We start from the raw sequence: 23,204 nt of genomic DNA, 5'->3' as shown, positions 1-23,204 counted from the left end.
CATAACAGAGCCCAGGTCTCTACTCACTCTAAAACCCCATATATAAACACTAGAAATACTGTCTCCCCTGACAAGCAAGCTTTTTTATCCTGCATTGTTCCAGTGTATCCACATCATAAAAACATTAGTGTTTACTCATGAGTAATTAGAGGAAAACCAATATGCTGCCACTATATGGTGGTGGAATTTATGCAGATCATCAAAGAACAGGACTGTGCATCTCTGTCAACTATCAGCACCATTTTAGCCTTTAACTCAAAGAACACAGAGGCACGTGTGTTCCAATTGCATTATTCTGCCCAAATAAAATTATTTTTTCCTTTTCCAAGATATGAAACAACAGTATTATTATAGTCACAACCACAATGATTTAATAATTTAAACAAAGGCACACACAAGAGGAGCATTTTAACAAGCGTTTCATTACTGCTAGAAACTGGATTTCTGATCCCTGAAACTACAAGTACTATTGAAAATTATATGCCAAAAATCCTTAGTTCAAAACTACAATTTAATCATATAAAATACTGTAACAGAGCTGTAAAAACCACTGACACCTTTTTACGTTAAATAAAACTTTCACAGTTAATGATTTATCTGATATTATATGATTCCCACCAGTGGAAACAGATTACTCACAAAATAGGATAGACAATGCAAACAGTGAATTAGGAAGCTATACACACCTTACCCTTCCTCATCCATCTTTAGCCAAGATTCTCTTACCAACTCGGCCAGGGTCTGAGGCTGGAGACTGAAAGAATACCCCACTTGCTCAATGCCCCATCTGTAAGACAGGGATGATACTGTTTACAGGGCTATTTTAGGATTTAATTAAACTACACAGAGCCAGCACAAGGTACATGCAGGTGCTTTAAAAACTCTAGACCTGGCTGTGGAGAGAAGTTATTATAGTAAAGACATTTTGGCACTCTCAGCTACAGCCGAAATCTAGTTATTAGCCAAGATCAAGGACTAACATGTTATTACCTAACATTTAATTATACACCCATAAACATAAGCTTAGAGCATATAAGCATGTCTCTTTAGATCTACATTTATTGTTCTAATAGTCCCATTAAGAATTTAAAAAATAATTTTGTATTCATTGTAATAGCGCTGAACATGATTTATTTATCTGGCATTAACATCAGTGTAATTTTATTTCCACAGGACTTTTACTATTTCCATATTAATTAAATTATACCAACAAAACATAACATTAATAAAAAACCCAGTTGTAATATTTTATATGTTTAAAATCAGTAAGATTATTTTCAAGTAACAAAGCAAAATTTCATAGAACTAGTTATTTTCTCCCAACCTATTAAACAGAAATGTTTTTAGAAAAAGGGGAAGACGACGGGGTGGGGGGAGAAACCTTAGTATTACAGTACTAACAGTTGCCTTAGATCAGATGAATCTCTCTCATAACCCAAGTAGAGACAGAGAGAGAGAGAGAGAGCGCGCGCGCGAGAGAGAGCAATGCAGCTCTTAGCATACAATACAACATATAGTCTATGTATTTTTCTTTTAATGCAGTTCTGCAAGTAAAAACAAGTTGGAGACAGCAGCATGTGACCAGCCAGCCTTCTGCAAACCACTGGCAACTGCTCTGTGGACCATGATGCTGGAATATCTGTACTAGATCATAATGAAGACACTGCCCCTGACAAGTTTCAAACTTCAGCCATGTTTACAGTGTTATAATAAAAACTTTTCTTTAACCTTATCTTTAAACAGGCACTACCAGGACACCACTATAACACTCAAAAGGGTAACATTTTAGCACTTAACAGAGAGTCACCAAGGCTGGAGGACATGCCATTACTACACGAGTAGAGGAGATGTGATCATACACCCAACATTGGCAATTTCAGTGAATTGTAAGGGGCTACTTAGAAGAAGTATTAGCTGAAAGCATATGTTTTGACTAAACATTCCGTAGATGTTTCCTCCCCTTCTCCCACATTATGAAATTAACATCAAAATGTTGTCTGAACAAGACGCCATCTTACCTCACCTGATGAATCTGCTTGTACTTTGATACCAAGCTTTCAGTTGCTATGGTAGAGCTGGGTAGTGTGTTTCTTTCTCAGAGTCTTTTGTACGTAGGTGGATACAAACATTTTAGTATCTCTTCCCCCTCCTCACCCCACTTTAAGTGCGTGTCTACTGTAAGCTGGAGTGAAAACAGCAGACAATTTTAATGGAAGTGAAAGAATTAAATTAACAACATCTTTAAAGTCACTAGAAGCTACACTAATGGGTCACTCAGGACATGGAGGTTACTCATCTGTAACTGCAGGTTCTTCAAGCAGCATGGTCTCAATCTGTATTCCACATGTGGGATACGCATGCGCACTATGCTCTTCAGTCCAGAATTCTTGCAAACAATGTGTATTGGCCCACACATGCGCCATCGCTCTTCCATGCTCCCAACCAAGGGCATAAAGGGTGGTGCAGGCTGACGCCTCTCCAGTTTCCCATTCTTACTGCAGTGTAATGAACCTCCAGCAGAAGGGATGGAGAGTGCGTAGTGGAATACAGATAGGAACCATACATCTTAAAGGACCTCCAGATACAGGTAAGTAACCTTAATTTCTTCTTCGAGCGATGGTCCTTACGTGTATTCCACACGTGAGATTAACGAGCAGTAGTCAAACAGGTGGTGCAAGGATGCAGAAGTGATGGCTGATCGTAGTATTGCTGTCCCCACAGCCGTATCCACAGCTGACGATTGTACCAGGGCGTACTGTCCCGTGAAAGTATGCAGAGAGCTCCAAGTGGCTGCCCTACATATCTCTACTATAGGCACGTCTCTCAGCGATGCAGCTGAAGTAGCTTGCCTCCTGGTGAAATGAGCCTTTGCTCTTTCTTGGGGGATGAGGGGTGGGGAACTAGGTGGTAACAAAAGGTAATACAACCCAAGATCCATTTTGAAAGTCTCTGCACCATATAGGTTGACCTCTTGATCACTCTGCTATGAAACAAATATTTAGGTATGTTTCTACTGTCCTTTGCTCTTTGCAAATAGAAGGCCAAAGCCTTCCGAATGTTCAGAGAACATGCATATCCCACGTGTGGAATACAGATAGGGGCCATCACTCGAAAAAGAAATTAATCCATCTGAAAGTTTCCATGCACTACAATAAAGTACATTTTTTTTTGTAAAGACTTATTTATAGAAGGTATAAGTCAACTTAATTGGCAAAAGTACCACTTGATTTAGCTTAGCTCTCAACAAGCCCTCCTCAGTAGGATTTTGTATTTGTATGCAACAGATGTTAGGATCGGGCTGATTCAAGAAAATTTGGCAGGTTCTGCAGAGCCGTTGATTTCAATCCAAAGCTGCAGAATCAAATAGTCAGTGTGCTATATGTTTCCACTCACCTGCCTCAATCCCCTCTTCTATAACAGATGGAGGATGTGGGGGGGGTGTTTCACAGACGAGGGAAGTCAATAGGTAGCATGTCCAGAACTGATGTGGGTATTTGTGGAGGGACATATAGGGTTATTGGCTGGATGCTTTCCATTGAACAGAAGGAGGGGGCAATTATGACAGGCTGGCCTATGGGGCAGATACCCCAATCCCCTACACAGCTCTCGCCTGGCATGAACCCACTCACCCCCCAAGTCAAGTGGCAAGAAAGCAGAAAACGTCATGCTGGCATTTCAACATGTCCCTGGTGAGGTGGGGCACCGCATGACTTGAGGCCACTGTTGGCTGCAGGTTTAGCAAAAATGTCTGAGACTTGTTTCTCTTAGAATATGACTACTTTTAAAAAAATATATGAAAAAAGATGTACTGCTACATTCTACAGCAAGGGTCCCAAGCACTGCAGCTTATACTACCTGGTATGTTTTTTCATTGGTATAATTTAGTTAATATTGAGACAGAGGGAACCTCTTATGGAAATAGGTATGGAGGGTTTTGGATTTTTTTTCCCCATTTATAAAAAGGGAATGATTCTGAGAACACAATCAAGTGAAATAAGTTCCCTAAATTATATAAAATTTGCTGACACAGTCACATGCCCAAACACCATCCTCATTTCGCAATGATCACATATTTGCTAAAAGTGTGTTTCTAGATGTTTAGGGAAACAGATTTATGTCTAATGCCAACTGTAAAGGTCCTGTTTTTATAATCCTCTGTACAATAAGAGTTAGGGATGCGGCCAAACCAAAACCCTGGGTCCAGACACCTCAGAACTTGGGACAAGTCTCGATCCAGACAAAAAGCTTTTCATCTTGGCCTTTATCTCTACTCACAGCCATGGTGATGACCTAGGGTTAAGTGTAGCCGTCTAGCGAGACAAAGGGTAATGCACTGAGTACGCCAGGAAATGAAGTACAGATCCCACCAAAACAAAGCGAGCATAAATCTAAACCAGGATTGTATGCAGCCTGTGGTAACCCTGCATCATACTACTGCTTCCTGCTTTCCCACCTTCTGAACTTCTTGGCATCCTGTTTGGAGAACAGGTCTTTGTCCTTGAATAAAAACTGCTAAAGACAGCACGAAGAGCACAAGCACTTCAGTGTTCATTGTACTACAGGTGGCCCCTCCGGTACAATCAGAACGCTGGATTAACAGTCTGTTCATTTTGTTCCAACACAACTCATGCTTTCAGGAGTTTAGTCACGTGAGGTAGTAGTGCCCTTTACTCCTATGGACTTGAGTGGGAGCCAGCGGCCCTCAGCAACTCACGGCACTGGGCTCTGTATTCACAGTAAAACGGCTGGTGTACAGTCAATTTTAAAGTTACCTCAACTGCCCACACAGTGAGGATGCACCACCCTGATTCCCAGGAAGTTTAGATGTCCCCTCAGCCCTGCCCCCATTGAATAAAACAATACATCTATCTCATGCCTCCGCACGCTTCTGCCAAATTTTAACTCCCACTTGAATCCAAGGAAAGGAGGTGGTGTAATCATTGATTCAAGATGGCAGATAAGTCAAGAGTAGGAATGTAAGAATGGGCTACGGATTCAAGAGAAATGCCACATAAGTCTGCCTCCACAGGTGGGGGGAAACAGCCATGAGTAAAGGGGAAGTGGTTGAAAATACATCTGAGGGAAGATCTCAGGGCAAAAAGTCGTTAAAGGGCTGAGAGAGAGATTTTATAATCAATGCTTGAACTCTGTTGACAACTCTCACAATTTTATCACAAGTCTTGTAACATCTGGCATTTTTCTTAAGAGGCTTAGCTCCTGGAATCATGTTATTACACTGCACAACGATCTCAGCTTTCATGTTAAAATGTTGTTTCTTGTCCTCATGGTTGCTGAGAAAACCTTGAAAAAAAATGAGATACCTAAAACTCATACACCAAAAAGGCAAATAAAAAAAATAATTTACTCTTTTTAAAATTCTCATCATCTTTTGGGGCCAGACTCATGATTTTTCAATGCTTGGGGTTGGGAATATTCTGAGAGAGGGCAGGTATCCGTTGAAGGACAGTACTTTGGCCACTATTTTTAAACCAAAAAAACCCACCCAAAGACTTATTAATGTTTCAATAAATGTATCAGAGCAGCATTCTACCAGTGCCATTCTATTTTCTTCAGCAGTAATCCAATGCTTATAACTCTTAGTTTATCTACGTTTGAATCTGCTATGATTTTAATTAATGCACCATTTCACATGGACACGATGTGACAAACCTACTGAGCAAAATTCAGATCTGTTTTAACTTCTCTGTGGTCAAAAGTGTTACATCGGGGGCTCTCTGTCCACAAGTCCTATAAATTCATTGCAAACACCATCACAGTGAATGCTACAGCTAAAGAATTTATGGGTACTTTAAGCATCCTCTTTTTTTGGAAATAGGCAAGGGCAAATTTTTCAAAAGTGACTCAAGGCTTGTAAGACACTTTTGAAAATTTTGCCCTTTGTCTAATTCAATGCCATATAACCTCATCCAGCCACCCCAGGAGAAAGACAGGAGGCAATGGATGTGGTATACTTGCCACAAATTTATTCTCTTGACATATCTGGGAGTACCCAGCAACAAATTGTACAGTACAGGTCATCTCCCTTCCCCTAATGATTTCCACAAAACCCCAGCCTGGCCCCAGCCATCTGGTTGCTGGGACCCCATCGTCCCCCCCTTATAGGAGGTATAAAGGGCTAGAAAAGGAGGGGGTCAACTCTTTGCTGTACCAGATGGAGTCACAACCCCCCACCCTTCCTCAAGCTAGAAAAAAGGGGTGGTATTTTCATATACAAAATGGATATGAAAAACGTCTGCAAACTAAATGCCTTGTCTATCCTTGGTCCCACTGGAGAAAATGAGCCCATGCACTTGAGCAGAGATTAGAACAGTAGAAACACTCAAGATTAGGTTCTAGAACCTATCATCCCCACTAAGAGCTCCCTCCCACCATAAAGGAGTACACATTTTCCATTTGGAGTTAAGGAAGCTAACAAAATAAGTATGAAAATTAAAGTGGGGTGAGGAGAGAAAACAGACCATAAGAACATTAGAACAGCCATACTGGGTCAGATCAGTGGTCCATTTAGCCGTGTATATCCTCTCTTCCAACAATGGCCAGTGCTAGATGCATCCCTTGTTGTCCAGTTCCAGCTTCTGGCAGTTTTTTCACTGTTTATACTAGTCAATGGCACTTTCTGTAGTGCTCTAGCAAAATGCTGAAAAGCCTGCCCGCTTGAATTCCCTTACAGTGCATGCACTCACATACACAGAAGGAAACACTGGCCCCTAAATCAGCAAGGTATTTCTTTTGCAATCCAGTTGCTTTGCATGCTCGGAGAATTATTTCACCAAAAATGTGAAAACCATTTTCTTCATCATGGAGAATTACTTGTATGTCCAGGAGTACTCACCTTGAAATGAATAATCTGGTGTAGTGCAAGAGGTCAAGAACGCTTTAAAAAAAGAAGTTGCTAACTAGATCTTGACCAGATATAGCTGTTGCCATCTAAAGTGCCAAGAACCCATAGCTTAATGAGTTCCCAATTGCACAGCTACCCTATACAACAAAAATCAGCATTTCAAGAGCCGAATTGAACCCGTACTCTGAAATTTAATCAGTTACGACAGGCCTCACTTTTTCTAAAGATTTCTTCTCCTAAATATTGCCAATAGGCTCTGAACCAAAATAATCACTTTATGAATTAGTGGCACAATTTTCAGAAGTGCTGGGTATCTACAACTCCCTCAAAAGGAGCTGGGAGACGCTAATGACCAGCAACTCTTAAATGTCCATAGTACTTGTCCCAGTTTTCAATTTATGCTAAGCCTGCAAATACAGGAGGTTGTTTTGCTGGGTTTTTATTTTTGGTTGGGGAGACGGGGAGAGTTAAGACAACTGTTATTTATATTTCTGTAGTGGTCAGTATTGTTTTTTGCCTTCAGTATTACCTATGCCTTCTCATTCCACAGCAGGACAAAATTCTGGAAACAGGGCAGGTGGAAGCTATTGTGTCTTTGGTTTCTAACCTGGTATACTTCAGCCACAACAGTTCTAGAAGGCAGTAGGGAAAAGGAAAACTTGGCATCTCAATAATAGACACAGTCTCTTCTCTAAAACCTGGTTCAAGATTACATGTCTCAGAATATTGTTTCTTAAGAAAGAGGGATAACAGAGTAAATTGCTCTACTGGGTCTTTCAACATGCAAAATGTAAACCTGTTGTAGGGGATACAACCCAGTTGACTTCCATGTACATGACTAGTTCTAAATTTGTCCCTTTAAAGTGGATATGCTCTGAACTGATTAACCTTTCCCTGGTGTCACTTGTGACACCTCCAGACTGCAAGTGCATGTTACACCCTTCCCTTATGAAAGGGTCCTATCTAATTTCATAGGTATGGAACCAAAACTGGTCCTATAGAATTTAATAGAAAATTAGATCCCTTTTATCCTGTCCCAGGGAAATCATTCTCTATAGGTCTTTTCCTTAAGGGTTTGCTCATCAGGTCTTACTTTTAAAGAAACTGGGCCAAATCATCCCTGCTGTAACTTTAGTGACGTCAATGGAGTTACAGCAGGGATAAAACTGGGCCATTATTTTTATGTCCATGAATTATGTGCCCACTAAGAACAAAATCAGGTTAAGTAAGTAAGTATCTAAAACCTGTCCTGCAGACACAAAATTAACATCTATATGTAGAATGTATTTTCACCAAATCTATTTCCTGCTGCACTTTTAGAGCTATATAAATTTTATGTCAAATTTGACTTCTCTAGCACTGAGCTACAATGCAAGATTCAAGTGACAAATGGCATTCACACTTTATATCCTGTTTTGATAAAGAAAAGCACCAAGAAAAATCTTTGCAGTTTTATTTAAAGACCTTTTCCTGGTAAATATCTAATAAAAGCAACAATAACAACAAACAGTAACACGAAATTGCTAGTAATTGTTAGTTACTCTAAAGAGATGAGGTAAGTGAAGTAATATCTTTTATGGGATCAACTTCTGCTGGTAGAAAAGAAGAGTTCGGTGTAGCTCAAAAACGTGTACCTTCCACCACCAGAAGCTGGTCCCATAAAAGATATTACCTGACCTACCTTGCCTCTTCCATATCCTGGGACCAACACAGAGAAACTTGCAGTGCTGTAGCCAACATTAACATCACACGGCATATCAGCCAGTAATAAAGCCCCAATAGCCTTGTTGTGATCCCTTGACTCTTAGTAAATCCTAACAGGATTAAATATAAATATCTAAACTAACAACATGAAATAGTAGTTTAAAGACCAACAATATTCTCCTGTGAATACTTATTACCAGAAAGTTTCAAACACCGACACAGAAGGGGGAGACAAAAAACAGGCAGATAGATGAAACAGGCATTTACTTCGATAACAAAAACAAATAAATCATGGCTCAGCACAAGAGAGTTTATATCTACTAGTAAAAACCAGCACAAGTTTTCAAAACACAAAATCGTACAGCTCTTATATAATGCATTCCCCCTGCACCCTCTACCCTAATCCCCTCAGCATTAGATATTGCTCACTACCTAAGGCAGGGTACTGGACTAAACGGACCACAGGATGTGTCATACCTGATAAGACCTATAACCAAAATTTTCCAAAACTCCATATTCAAAGGTCTGACTGACACACATTAATGCTTTTGAGTAAATTTACTCATGTGTTAGTGCCACTATGGGCATGGTTAGAGTTACTCACATACACAAATATTTGCAGAATTATGTCCTTATGCTCTCAAGGATAAATAGTTTACTTTTCAGAAGCATCCATAAATGCCAGTGAGGTCAGCAGGAGCTGCACATGTTCATAACCTTTGGAAAATCAGGTCACTTTTCTTAAGGTGCCTACCTTAGAATATTTCTGGCCTCATGTCCCTAGACGAAGCTCTGGTCAGAAAGGAATGGTCTTATTTGGGACGGTCTTTTTTCCATTGTTTTCCCATAATAATTATACTTTTCCCACAACAACCCAGAACAGTTCAATTTAATTTCCGCCCTGCAGCCTTGGAATCAAAATAACTGTAGCTGGAAAACGTGCGACCTCCCCAAGCCTTTATTTACAATATCACAAACCACAAGGGAAGGATCTGACCAAGTTTTCCAGCTGGAATTGGAATGGCAGAAGAGAGCATGCTCTAGTTTTTGCAACTGCGATATTTTACACATTAAGGAGGGGATGAAATGAATCTGTGGAAAGGGTGAAATCAGAGGCCCCAATCCTGTAATCAGATCCCCACAGGTATATCTTTATGACCACTGAGTCCCACTGAAACCAGTAGGGCTTTGTATGTGCAGATCTGATTGCAAAACTGGGGCCTGGCATGCTTTTTGGGAGGGGTTGTTTGTTGGCTTTGTTATTGTTATCTGTAAAAGAGAGGTGCAGATGTCTGTTTTCATGTTCTTAAATGTTTGATAGTAATGAGTTCTATAATTACCTCACCCTCCAAACACAAGTATGACAAAGGTGCAAAAAAATAAAATAAAATAAAATAAAATAAATTTAAAAAATGAAAAATACAACCATCCCTAATCAAAATTAACAGAACCTTAGCCAAAAATTAACAAATGAGAGAGAGACAAGCACACAGATGAAGAAAGTTCACATCTATATGGAGTTACACCAGTAACAGGAAACTACTGTCAGTTGATGTTGCGGTTAGAACCACACCAGTGTCGTCAGCTCTTTCCTCCCCGTTACACTGGGTGTCCAAACAGCTCATCACGCCTAGTGCTTTTACTGCGACAATGAGAAGGGGGGAAAAAGTTAACACACTCTTATTTCCACTAGAGATTTAAAAACATCAGTGCAGGCTGAAGTCATAGTCTTTTAAAGAGAGGCACCCTGTACCCGATTGCTCACCTCTGCTGAGAACTAATACCATACCCAATTCAATTTGCTCATAATCCACTTCCCTTACCACAAGTTATCCACACTCATGTCTCTCCTATTACCGACTCCTTTCTCCTCTCCCGTCACTGTAACTCAACAGCTGCTGTGCTAACAGGCACCACCTTAAACGCTTTTAAAATTGCAGTTCTCTCCTATCTTGCTCAGCTGCATCTCCACACAGAGTCCAGTTCTCTGTCTTTTGGAGAGTGGCTGTCACCCAGCTCTCTGAAGTTTATCACCTTGATCTAACTCTCCTCGTAAAATGGCTTGCGATACTTCATATCAAAGATTCTGCATAAAAACAGATTGTGTTGTATTGATCCATTCATCTGCCTTTAGAGTCATCTTCTAAAGTGGCCTACATCTCATGCTATGGGTGATGCTCAGACCACTTTCCTCAGACCACATAACTGTAAGACTCTTGCTTAGTACAGCATATGCCAAGGGTTAGATTCAGCCCTGGTTTACTCCCACATAGAGGCCCAGGGCTCTACAGGGGAAAGCTTGCTGCAGGGTTGGTTCAGGCAACCCAACTCAGCTGTGCCCACCTGCCTTACTGGGGGCTTAGGGCAACAGTGCAGCCCAAAGAAGTGCTGGTGCAGGCTGGAAAAGGGGGCACAACCAGGATATATGGGGAAGAGCCAATTCAGGTGTAATTTATACTTCCCTTTCCGGGGTGGTTCTATGCATTGTTGTTTTAAGACATGTGAATTGCCCAGAGGGGGCACAGCTTCCCCAGAGTACGAGAGCCCTGCCTCCAATTAGCCGTTCCTGCCCTCCCTCATACCTCACTCCTGCTGCCCCTCCCCACATAACCCCCGACTCCTGGTCTGTCACCCCTCCACATTCCCTTCCTGTACACCAGCTCCCAGCTGCCCTCCCGCCCAACAGAGGTATAGGCAGAGACTAACCGACATGAGTATGAGGGAGGGGAACATTCTCGTTTCCTCCCCTCTGAGGCTCAGGGAAGGGTGGAAGGGCAATGAGGAAATTTTGTCCCTCAGAACAGGTAGGAGCAAGGGAGCAGGGAGGACCGGTTAGGCTGCTAGTGCAGCAGGCACTCCGTACCAGCAACCTCTGTCCCCTAGCACGGGTGCTGCCTCCCAGCCTGCACACCCACAGGGTGGAGGCACCACACATGGACACTCAGCCTGCACACCCACAGGGCCAGCTCTGTTCTTGTGAATCAAGCCCAGTTCTTGTATTTTAATTATAATGCCCCCATGGAGGTGGGATATGGTTTCTCTCAGGTGCCAACCCTGTAAGGTGCTGAGGGCAGTGGGGGATGGAAGATCCTCAGCACCTCAGAGGAGCAGCCTTAAGGCAGCTCCCTCTTCCCCCCACCCCCTCACATTATTTGCTCTGTTTGGCAGTCTGGTCACAAGTCCCTGAGGGACTGAACAACAGAATCTGGCACAGGGACAGTGGTAGAGCACAGTAGGAAAATTACCCAGCGCCTGCATCCAACTGCTCCTACTTCTGGCCAATGCCATTTAGACCTTTGTTTTCATGAGTGCCGCATTCACCATCATTTTAAAGCCAATTTTATTCCCTTACGTACTTACCCTGCCGAGCCATAGATATTCCTCACTCCTTGCAGCTTCCTAGCGACCCGCACTGTGCAGCTTCATTTTGCTGCGTGTAAAGGTAGCATTTCCTTGCTCTCTAAGTAACTGACGACCAATTTTGTGTCTGTTTTACAGAGAAACACTCAGGCCTCTTGATACATTAATCTCTTCAGGTGAGTGAAAGGCATGGGGCTAAGCCCACAGGGCAAAGCTAACCCTGAAAATGGGATGACACTGCATTTGCCTTCCTTTGCTTGTCACTAGTTTACAGAGCCACATTCTCCTCCATTACACAGCTCAGAGGTGAGCAAAGGAGCAGGAACTAGGACATAAAGCCCCTTAAACCCATGGGAAGTGAGAGCAGAGCCTGTTCCTGCCCTTCCTCCAAGCAAGTGGAGGCCCTTCAATGCCTCCACCACACAGGGGAGGCTCAGGGGAGGCTCTTCCCAGGGCCCTGTGGATAGGAGTGAAAATTTGTGCTGCTAAGAGCATTAACCCTGCTGTTAAGCTGCTAACAGTGGTATTTACTCCCAGAGAGACCCATCCATGGTTCCTGCTGCACGGCTGCAGTAGGGAGGGATACTCTAATGGCAGCATGGCTCCCCCAGGAGAGAAGCTGGGTCCCAAAGAGGCTCAAGCCTTCTGCAAGGTTAGGAACAGTTACCATACCAGTATCTGGGCCCCACAGACTTTCTGGGGAGTATCAGGAGGAGATGCTCCAAGGTGAATGCTGCTCAATTTCCTGGGCTCTCTCTCCCTCTCCCATGGGTTTTATTCCAGTAGAATACTAAGGGTACCACGTGGCCCTTTGTCTTCAGTGACTTCTGCTTGAGGCACCCAAGTGCTAGTTCAAGGCCAGATTATGCTTTCACTCACAACTGTGAACATTCAGAATAACTACAATGCCTTGAGGGTGTGAATCCAGAATCACTGAAAGCAACTTGGTGCTCCTCAGCCTTGGTGCTCTCACAACTATACTTGTCCACCCTGTGCCTGCTTCCAGTTGCTCTTGAATTGAAGGTCAGCAGCCCCGAATTTTAGTATACAACAGCAGAATGCAAGATTGCAGCACCCTAGACATCATTCCAAAGGGAAACATTGACTAGAGATAAAAGTTAAACCATTGTTGGTACAAATTTTAATGGGGCTTGGGGGAATGGGGTAAGGGAAGTGGGAAAATACAACAGATTCAAGCAGAACAGTCATGAATAGTCAAAAGAGTATGCTGAGGCCACACCTACTTTCAAGTAAATTAGCTGCAGAACGCCTGTACATTTGCTAGTTCCATAGGCAGTTTTAGAAATATGAGTCAGGACAGTAAAACTAACATGAAGGACATTTAATGAAAATCACCAAATATTTAAAACAAACATTAAAGGAATACACCACAAGGTTAAATCACAATGTAATTGCAATGTACTATGTCATTACAAAAGAAAAAAACATCGCTTGATACCTTTAATTATCCTAACAGAAAAAGAATTCCAACTTCTCACCATTTGTGCTGTTTGTTTTGGGGTGGGGATGGGGGGGAATTGCAATTTCTGTCTGCTTGGAAAATGAACATAAGCCTGTCAATTTCTATTTGCTTTCTGGATTACTTGCACTTAACACAATATTACAGTATTCAGGTTCCAAACACTGCCTGGTTTAAAATTAAAAACAAAATACTTATATTCACTGATTTTTTAAAAGAAGAAGAAAAATGAATATATTTGTATGAGGGGTTTTTGGGGTTTTTTTGTTTGTTTGTTTTTTAAATATATTAGGTCTAAATTTGGGGAGTAACCTATTTGGTAGTCCCTAAGGTGCCACAAGTACTCCTTTTCTTTTTGCGAATACAGACTAACACGGCTGTTACTCTGAAACCTATTTGGTAGCATCCCTTTAGTGAACCCACTTTACAAACCTAAGAGAGCTCTGGGTGTTGACTGAACAGAAACAAAAAGCACAGGTACACTCAGCAAAAGTTTTCTTCAAAAGGAGAACAATTATAACCAGAAAATACACACAAGTTAACTCAGCACAGGACAACCTACTCCTGTGACGCTAAGCACGGAGTCTGACCTTCCCAAAGGCTACCCAAGCAGCCACTCTTTGAAATTCCATTGCATAGCCCTTCCGCTGAGGAACCTGAGCTGAGGCTAACCACTTGTTCCCCAGAGATGGTTGCCATTCCCCACAGTAGTGTATGAATAATTTTTTTTTTTAATAGAAAGAGAACTGAAATTCAATGGAACTGTCAGAACATACCTTACGTATGAAATCTCTCTGGATACTTCTGAATGCAGCAGGGAGTCAACGCAGCATTGCTGATGTAGGATGTCACTGTTGGTCCACATATGTCAACATCCTAGAGAAAATAAAAAACATGTACTTAACAACCATGCCGCTGGGAAATTAACAGCAAGAGTGAAGTTATGCCATGCTAATAGCTCCTGTACAAACAACATGAAGCTATAACCTTTTATAATTGTACATCATAGTTCTCTGCAGACATCCCTCCAGTATGTTAGAAATTCAATACATGATAGTAGGCGGTAACAGGCACCTTAGGGATTTCAGCTCATTCGAAGCCATGAGTCATCGTAATCTCTAACTCATGAAAATTTAAAATAAGAAAAAAAAAATTATTGCACTGACCACTACCATGTGCTCTCTTTGCATAAGATAATCATAATCCCCCATGCAAGGTTACTACTTCACGCAGGGTGCTGAATGATGTAAGATATATAGCGTGGATGTTGCTGAAGAAAAAATTCACATAGCAGCAGTCTACTAAACAGCTCCCCTGAGATAAGGCAGGACACGTTGCTTTAAGAGTGGGAAGAGAGCTGGAATTGTCTTTATAGAAGCTATTCGCTTCCACAGGCAGGGGAGGAGTAAGGAAAAATAGCACCTCCCAGTACTACTACAGAGAGATGGTTCTTTCCCCCTAGTATTGCAAGAGGAGCAGCACAGTGAAAGGGGAGAGGGCTGAGCTACCAGGGGAAGTGAGAGTTTTCAGTGCCTCAAGCCAGGTAGATGTCGGCTCCCCTCCTGTACTGGGGCAGAGATGGGGAATTTATATCTGAGACACCACCCCTTCCACCTCCCTGCCCCAGCCTGTGGTTACTGGTATCCTGGCCCCGCAGGCTGCCTTTGCCAGGAGAGCTGAGAGAGATCTACAAGGAACGTAATAGAACAATTATATCCTAAGTAGCTCATGGAGTTTAATAATGGCAAGTGGCCTATTACCTTTTTAAAGAGATTCCTTTGGGTGGACTCTCAGCATTGCTTTTAACTACTGTAGATCATTTTTAATGCATTCTTTTAAAGTGCCTGATCAGTACATCAGGTCACACACACACACACCCCTCCCCAGTCCCGCCAATCCTCACTCCACTTGCTTCTTGCCCCTTTCCCACATTAGAGTAAAGCTCCTCTATGTCTCTTCAAAGCCCTACAAAACTTTGGCCTCATCCACACCTCTGCTCCTGACTCCTTCCTTAATCCCTTTCTCCCAGAGGCAGCCAGCACAGACCCTGACAAAGGCTCCCAGCAGTGGGCAGTCCAGAGAGGGGAGGGAAGACAGCAATGACACCAGGCATCTGCATGCATCTGCCTTTGCCACCTGCATGCATCCGCCTTTGCCACAAGGCCAACAGCCAGCCAACACCATCTCAGAGGTGGGTGTGGCGGTGAGGTGGCATAGCCAGGCATGCCAAGGGAGTGGTGATGCACAATTCAATGCATCCACACGGCAGCCCCCATTAACTGGCCTCCTGTTAAAGCTGCCTTACCTCAGCAGAACTTCCAGGGGGGCAGTGGAAACATCATCCCTTTGAGCTTGGGACTGCCCAACTGCCCTTTCTGACACTGGGAGCTGTAACTTGTGCCAGCGCAGGTGATCCTGGCCCCTATCCTGGACTCTACGCCCCTGCGTTACATAGCAGGAGAAAAACACTTCATGGCAGCACAAGCATTTCCCCAACACACACACACTCACAGCAGAGATACGTGGGCGCCCTCAAACCGCCCCCCACACACACCCCCAAAAAAACCTCCTGTAGATCAAACATGAAGTACAACCTATCCTGGCAGGTGCTACCTTGGAACACACGCCTACCAGAACAGACTACACACATGCACGGCAACTCTGGGACTGGAACATGGATTATGAGCCAGAAGGCAGGACATACCGAGCCAGGCGTGGAATCACTACACTGTACACTATTTAGCTGACCCTGCCACGGTTAGTAGGATTGATTTATACCTTACCAAAATAGATTTTAATTGCAGTTTACTCTTGTACCTTCATACAAAGCTATTTAACGTGCTTGCGCGGGTCACAGTCACGCTGGAGAAAGAGCAAGCATGAGCAATGTTTCAGGTCCATTAGTCTCAGAGTCGTCACAGACATCAAACAGCCAGACAGCTTAAAATATATTTAGTCCTCAAATGCTTATTAACTTCATCTGCCGATTCACAGCTCAGCCAATCGCATGGAGCCCAAACACCACTTCTGCTTTCCCAGCACAGATAAAAACGCTACAACAGTTCGACAGAAAGTTATTTAACCTATATACAAACCTTTGGTATTGTGACTATTATTAATGGATGCAATTTGACTTAGAAATTGAGCTGCAACTCTGGCGACATGGCATAGCGATCAGACAACAGGAACAACAGTCAGGCAGTCCCAAATGCTAACCCTGGTGCCAACAAAGAAACATATATTGATAGATTTCAGCTTCAGGCTTGCAAGAATCTGAAACCAGACAAAAGTCGACAGGAATTACCTCCTACCCTCATTCAGGAGGCTTGATTTAAATTAAAGTGATTTAAATAAGCAACCAGGAAACCTTGATTTAAATCATTTTAATTTTGTTTTGCGTTTGTATATGGTCCAAAAGAAAAGTTTGTCCTGCTAGGCTATCATGACCATTCAAATATGTTGATTTGCAATGCAAATATAGCCTTTACACTAAATGTTGGTACTTCTTTTTGCTAATCAAGTTTACACTGTATCTACACACATTTTATTTAAGGAATTATGTAGCTTAACATACATTTGCTCAGATTCTTAATTTTTACATTTTTTATCATGTTAAAAAATGTCAGGTTTCAGAGTAACAGCCGTGTTAGTCTGTATTCGCAAAAAGAAAAGGAGTACTTGTGGCACCTTAGAGATTAACCAATTTATTTGAGCATAAGCTTTCATGAGCTACAGCTCACTTCATCGGATGCATACTGTGGAAAGTGTAGAAGATATTATATACACACAAAGCATGAAAAAATACCTCCTCCCACCCCACTCTCCTGCTGGTAATAGCTTATCTAAAGTGATCACTCTCTTTACAATGTGTATGATAATCAACTTGGGCCATTTCCAGCACAAATCCAGGTTTTCTCACCCACCCCCCCCCCACACACACACACAAACTCACTCTCCTGCTGGTAATAGCTTATCAAAGTGACCACTCTCCTTACATTGTGTATGATAATCAAGGTGGGCCATTTCCAGCACAAATCCAGGGTTTAACAAGAACGTGGGGGGGGGGGGGAACAAGGGGAAATAGGCTACCTGAGAAAACCTGGATTTGTGCTGGAAATGGCCCAACTTGATTATCATACACATTGTAAAGAGAGTGATCACTTTAGATAAGCTATTACCAGCAGGAGAGTGGGGTGGGAGGAGGTATTTTTTCATGCTTTGTGTGTATATAATAAGATCTTCTATACTTTCCACAGTATGCATCTGATGAAGTGAGCTGTAGCTCCCGAAAGCTTATGCTCAAATAAATTGGTTAGTCTCTAAGGTGCCAAAAGTACTTCTTTTCTTTTTGTTAAAAAATGTGTCATTCACCATTTTCTATTTACATGACTAGATGGTAATTTTTTTTACTCATGATTTCTTTCTCACTTGCATTAGGATGAAAATTTGAATTCAATTAAAAATGCACAAAAGCAGCATTTTAAACTAGTTTTTATGAGTTAACTAAAACTACCTTAAATGTGCTAGTTACATAAAAAACATTTATCAAATTATGCCTTGCATTTTAAACTAACCGATTTATTAAATAAAGGAAATATCATCTGCAGTTAGTGAATTGACTAACTTGTTTCTGGTCACCATGAGCCAGATTTTCAAAAGTGTTTAAGTGCCTGAAGGTGCAGCTAGGCTCCTAGTGGAATTTTCAAAAAGTGTCTAAACAGATTAGGTGCCTAACTCCCATGGGAATCACTTTTTGAAAATCCTATTAGGTGCCTCTCTGCCTAAATACCATTGAAAACCTGTTGCCATGTCCTTCACATTTTTAGAATTAGTAGACCTCATTCTCTCCCACCTGTTTTTTTATTCATAGATTGGATGAGGAAAATGAGCATTCCTGCTTTTTCAACTCCCTATCAGCTTCTCAAGTTTGAATTAACTAGTCTACATGAAGAAAATATTCTCTCTGCACCTGCTAACTAAAATGAAACCAAAAGAAATTAAGGCAAAAGCTTTTCTGCACAAAAGAAACAAAGTACTTACATTGGAAAAATTTAAATACCAGCATTCCCTCCATTGTAAAGACTGAAAATAACAGAGATACTTACTTTATACAGGTTTCAGAGTAGCAGCCGTGTTAGTCTGTATTCGCAAAAAGAAAAGGAGTACTTGTGGCACCTTAGAGACTAACCAATTTATTTGAGCATAAGCTTTCGTAAGCTTTTCATGAATGAATCCGATGAAGTGAGCTGTAGCTCATGAAAGCTTATGCTCAAATAAATTGGTTAGTCTCTAAAGTGCCACAAGTACTCCTTTTCTTTTTACTTAATACAGTACAGGACATTGTGACATAGTTTGAATTGTCCTCAAAAGTTAAAGATCCCCACACCCCTTTAATCTATATATAATTTAAAAAAGGAGCACCCTTTAATTCATTACAATTTGCAGAAGGGTGCTGCAATTTTTTGAAAAATTTAAACAATTAGTAGATTATATTAAGTTTAGGCCTTTACATAGCCTGTGATAATTTCAAATTTAATTTTAAACATGTTTATTTTTTAAAAGATAAATGTATTTAATTTAAAAAACCCAAGTTCAATAAGAAAATGATTGTTATTTTAAATGAAAAAAAAAAAGCATCAACTTTTATCCACTGCATCTTCATTATAAAGACATACCATGATAGTGTCTTCTTAAACACATGGATCTAAATTCATTCTTGCTGCAACCATGAAGGCTTTAGTGGAGTTGCACCAGGGAGACATTTGGGTCAAGGTGGCTCACACCAGAAAAAACACAGAAATGCTAATACATGATAGCATATTTACTGACCACCAATTAGGAGTCTGATCCAGAGAGGTACTGAGCAATCCCAACTCTCTCAGACTTCCATGGGAGTTGGGATTGCTCAGCACCTCTTAAGATTCTCTCTCTCTCTCTCTCTCTCACACACACACACACACACACACAAAATTAGGTTCAAAAGCATCATGATACCATGCAGAAGATGATTAAAGCAGCCATAGCTATTAGTAGATAGATTCAGATGTAAATACATTTTGCAGTTAGGATGAGGTGCCACCCAGCAGGTGGTGAGTTGCTCATTTTTAGCACAAATATTGAAAACGCTGCACTACACTAATAGAACTGGCATTTATCTTTCCATGGAAAGAAACTAATTATAACATTCTTTTGGCTGGCTTCTGAAGGCCTGTCTACTTAACTGATGTGTTGTGCTGCAGTTCTCAGTTGTTCCCCCTAAGAGATATCCTAAGTGTCACACACAAGTACCTTTTTATTGGGGAATGGGTGGAGTTCCCACCGTGAACAGAACAAATACAACAGGGTATACCAGTGGCTCTGAACCTTTCCAGACTACTGTACCCCTTTCAGGAGCCTGATTTGTCTCGTGTACCCCCAAGTTTCACCTCACTTTAACACTACTTCCTTACAAAATCAGACATAAAAATACAAAAAAAGCGTCACAGCACACTGCTACTGGAAAATTGCTGACTTTCTCATTTTTACCATATAATTATACAATAAATCGATTGGAATATAAATATTGCACTTACATTTCAGTGTATAGTATATAGAGCAGTATAAACAAGTCAGTCTGTATGAAATTTTAGTTTGTACTGACTTTACTAGTGCATTTTATGTAGCCTGTTGAAAAACTAGGCAAATATCTAGATGAGCTGATGTACCTCCGGAAGACCTCTACATACCCCTGGTTGACAGCCACTGGGGTATACCATGGACCAAATATTTATTTGGATTATGGTAGCGCTTACAGTCCCAAGCCAAAATCAGGGCCAAATGTAGTACAGACATACAACAGTCCCTGCCCCAAGGAGCTTACAATTTAAATAGAGAAGACAAAGGGTGGGAGGGGAAACAGAAGCACAAAGAGGGGAAGTGACTCACCATGGTCAGGCAACAGATGACTGGCAGAGCTTGGAACATAACCAAAGACTCCCAATTTCCATTCTAGTGCCCTATGTACAACACAACACTGCATACCAAGTTTGGTCCCCACCTGACATTTGGGTTTATCATTAGTTTAAACAAATATAACAATACACCATAAGCCTCAGCCTTGTCCCTATGCTTGGCCATTCCTACGGTTTCCCGGCAGAAGCCTCTGTGCCCTAGTTCCCTGTGCCTAGAAGGGTACTTTCACCTTCTTTTAACCAGAGTTAACAAACCACACCTGCCACAATCAGTCAGTAGCTTTATGCAGGACTCTAGCATGTGATAACAGGGAGGGTCAACAGAAGAACACTGCTACACTGCTACCGAGAAAGGAGTGGGGAAGAGAGGAAAAAAGATCCTTGTTCCGTTTCTGCATCCCCATAAGAGTGGGCACAGTGCAATTTTCCAAGGGTAAATGAAATAGTTCCAAACAGCGCAGCTGTTATAGCCCAGTCTAATGATTTTGTACAATCTATAATAATATGTTACATCCTCATAGAGGTCAGCTGCTGCCCAATACTGTACATGCACAATTTGCAAGCAACATTCTCTGGCTGGGCATTCACAGTAGTTGCCTACCCTGAAATGAAAGGGTTTTTCCCTGTCTTATCAGACCTTTAATCGGTCCTAACAGGCCATATCCGGCTATAACTAGTTAAGCTGCTGCCAGCACTTTGGCTTTTTGTTTAAAAGAGGAATAAATAAATCCAAAACCAAAAAGCACCTTGTATTGAGATAAAAGAGACAGCAGAACACGCCGGGGAACACGTGCAGTTAATAACAAGAAAGCTAAATCTGGCAATAAATGCAGAAATAATAGAAGGTGCACAGAAAGGGATGTTCCCAGCTCTTCCCTTCCCTCACTTGCATCTGGATCCTTTACTGTGCTGCTGCAGTTACACACTTTAAGTAACAGAGAGATGCTTCTGGTTTCACCCACAAAGGGCCTGAGCCAAGAGAAAATATACACAGGCTTCAGGAAAATGCTAGGTCTGAGAGGCTGAAGGTACTGGTTGGGCTGCAGGCTGATCCATCCAATGGAAAGGATGTGATGCTGCACAAGGCATAAAGGGAAAGGGGGATGGGGTGGAGAATGACAAAGCAGCTCGGGGAAGGGAAGAGGAGTTCACTGAGCCGCACACCTCACTTCACCGCAAAGCAACCCCATATGCTGGACCTCTGCACCCAACTACAGCTATGGAGCCCAAGAGAGTTACTCCACACCTGGGGATGGAGTAACACCCTGTATGTGGCCCTCAGAGAGGGAATACAAGTGGGCCCCCCAAGGCTCATGTGGTAAATTTGTTTACACAATTAGGAGGATGAAGGTCTCTCTCTCCTTGGTGGAGTAAGATTATTCAGACTCGCGCCACCCCCACCCAGGCAGGGATCCTCAGCCTACCATCCTGGCATGGAGTTTCCCCATCACTTTGTTTGGGAAAGGAAGCAGCTGTGTGACGGTGAGGAGAGCTCTCTCCTTGGCTGAGCACCAAGGCAGAGATGTCATCCAGGAACAGCTCTTTGGACTGTGCAGTGCCTACAATGACATTCAGCATTCACATGGCATTTTCATTCTCAAAGCTCCTTGCAAACAGTAACCAGCCCAGTACCCTAGCAAGGTAGGCAAATGGTTATCCCATTTTACTTATGGCAAAATGGAGGCCAAAATGTTACCGATGGGCCCAAGGTCAGTGATGGAATCTGCATCAGAGCAAGGATCAGAACCCAGTGGTTCCTGTCTTCCGGCCCTGTACTCAAAGCACTGTTCCAGGCCTCTCATAAAATTAATGGCAGAGAGCCAAACTTGTGCTAGGCTGCACGGAGACAGACTAAAGATGCCATATGTATATCCCATTGACTTCAGCAATACTCAGCACCGCAAAGGAGGAGGCCCCACATACATCCTGACTTAACTCCCCTGGTCCTTGTGTTCTCATTACAGCAGGGAGAACTTGTATTTAATATTATGAGAGCCTGCTGTAAGCTGCAGCCAGTCTGTTCAGAACCCCACCTTCCAAAATGGACGATGGCCTTTGGGCCCCTCTGTTGCCATGCCCCTACTAGAACAATAGTAACTGCTCCACACTGGCCTAGTGAGGCAGCCAGTTACAGTCTCAGACTCTGGGGAGGATCTGCCATAGCTCCTAAATTAACATTAGACAGACAGTTACCACAAAAGGGTGGAAAAAATCCTCCCAAGTGGAAGCATCCTCAATGGGGGTCACAGACACTGAGATTCTGAAGGGCCAAGCAATTGAAGAAGCTGCTTTCTGCTGGATGAGGGCTCCGCATTTGTTCTCACTGAGGGAACCTCATATTTTATATATGAAAATGTTACTGCCCTTAGTACACATTTCTAAAAGATTTGCTCTGGCTGGTACATAGAGCTTCCTTTTAGGAAGGCTTTTTTACTTTTAAAATTTATTTTAATCTGCTGATTTTTCTGATCACTCTCTCTAGCTGGGTATGTTTAAAGCAAAGAACTCCTCAACAGCTCCAGTCTCTGCCCCTTTCCAAATACACGTGGCAATTAAAGCAGAAGTGGTAACTACTGCACAACATTTCAGTTGAAATGAGAAAAACCCACAACAACATCTGATCAGGACCTGACAGAGAGGAAATAAAGACTGTCTGCGTTTAAATAATATGCTTAAAGAGAGAATACAGAGGGCTTTTCCATCATGTTCTACAAATGAACTGTAGTCTCTCTGTATAGATGAAACCCACAATCCATAATAATATTCAGGCTTTCACCTTTATTCTCTGTTTTATCAGAGCTCATCTGCTGATCACCCATGAGCTCCATGGAATAGCCTTAACATTTCA

At 42.1% G+C, this 23,204-nt stretch overlaps 1 protein-coding gene across 12 annotated transcripts in view; it reads right to left on the bottom strand.

Moving 5' to 3' along the window:
• PITPNM2 (phosphatidylinositol transfer protein membrane associated 2) overlaps positions 1-23,204 on the bottom strand; it is a 211,905-nt gene that overhangs the window by 175,592 nt on the left and 13,109 nt on the right. For 11 of the 12 annotated variants that reach the window (XM_074972413.1, XM_074972414.1, XM_074972415.1 and 8 more), the window contains exon 2: positions 14,183-14,282. The gene's annotated coding sequence lies outside the window, so the exon portion shown is untranslated. Of the gene's footprint in view, positions 1-686; positions 788-14,182; positions 14,283-23,204 lie in introns of all 12 variants that reach the window. The other variant, XM_074972405.1, reaches the window with a different exon arrangement.

This window comes from Natator depressus, chromosome 15 (assembly GCF_965152275.1).
Source record: "Natator depressus isolate rNatDep1 chromosome 15, rNatDep2.hap1, whole genome shotgun sequence".
Taxonomy (NCBI): Eukaryota; Metazoa; Chordata; order Testudines; family Cheloniidae; genus Natator; species Natator depressus.
This window is presented reverse-complemented; position numbering and strand designations above follow the sequence as displayed.